This window comes from Nannospalax galili, unplaced genomic scaffold, assembly GCF_000622305.1.
Source record: "Nannospalax galili isolate Female #2095 unplaced genomic scaffold, S.galili_v1.0 scaffold57, whole genome shotgun sequence".
NCBI lineage: Eukaryota > Metazoa > Chordata > Mammalia > Rodentia > Spalacidae > Nannospalax > Nannospalax galili.
In genome coordinates, this window is record NW_008340555.1 from 1,437,056 (window position 1) to 1,437,836 (window position 781).

At 46.6% G+C, this 781-nt stretch overlaps 1 pseudogene; it reads left to right on the plus strand.

Moving 5' to 3' along the window:
- Positions 1 to 312: 312 nt before the first annotated feature.
- LOC115070761 lies at positions 313 to 475 on the plus strand (annotated as a pseudogene).
- Positions 476 to 781: the final 306 nt, after the last annotated feature.

The window sequence follows — 781 nt, forward strand, 5'->3', positions numbered from 1 at the left end:
AGCTCTGAGTACCTATCCCAATAGAGGTCTGAACCCCTGGGCTTAGAGAATTCTTAAGCCTTGTCAGATCTAGAGTAGTTCTCTTGCTTCTTGTGCCTACTAGAAGATGTGAGTGCTCCACTTCGGCTCCTGACCCAGCTGCCTCTGCCGCCATACCTCCCTACCACGGTGGACTCTTGCCCCTTTGGAATCTTAGGTTAAATAAATTCTTCCTTTTATGAGTTCCATTGGTCATGGTGTTCCGCTTCGGCTCCTGACCCAGCTGCCTCTGCTGCCATACCTCCCTACCACGATGGACTCTTGCCCCTTTGGAACCTTAGGTTAAATAAATTCTTCCTTTTATGAGTTCCATTGGTCATGGTGTTCCCTCCTGAGCATGAAGCTGGCTTTTGGTGTGGCTTTTTTGCAACTGCCTTTTGCCATCGATGATCATCCCTTTCCTTTGGAAGAGTTAGAGGGATGGAGCACAGTCTGACTGGAAAAAAAAAAATGACATTTGCCTGAAGAAGTCAATGAAGTTACTGTCTAGTTCTAAAAGAGTTGTTCAGGGACAAATGAGAAGTCATTGACTCTGGCTGCTCCTTTCTGTCGTTGGCATTATTACCAGTCCATCCATGGTCTGTGAACAAGTGCTCAGAAAACAGGTTTCCTATGTCCCACACAGCACAGGAGCACAGCACAGGAGAAAGGGAAGTGAAATGGGATGATGCTGGTGCCTGGCAAATAACAGAATTCCTAAAACAGCAGCACTAGAAATGTGAACAGATTCTGCAAGGGAGCT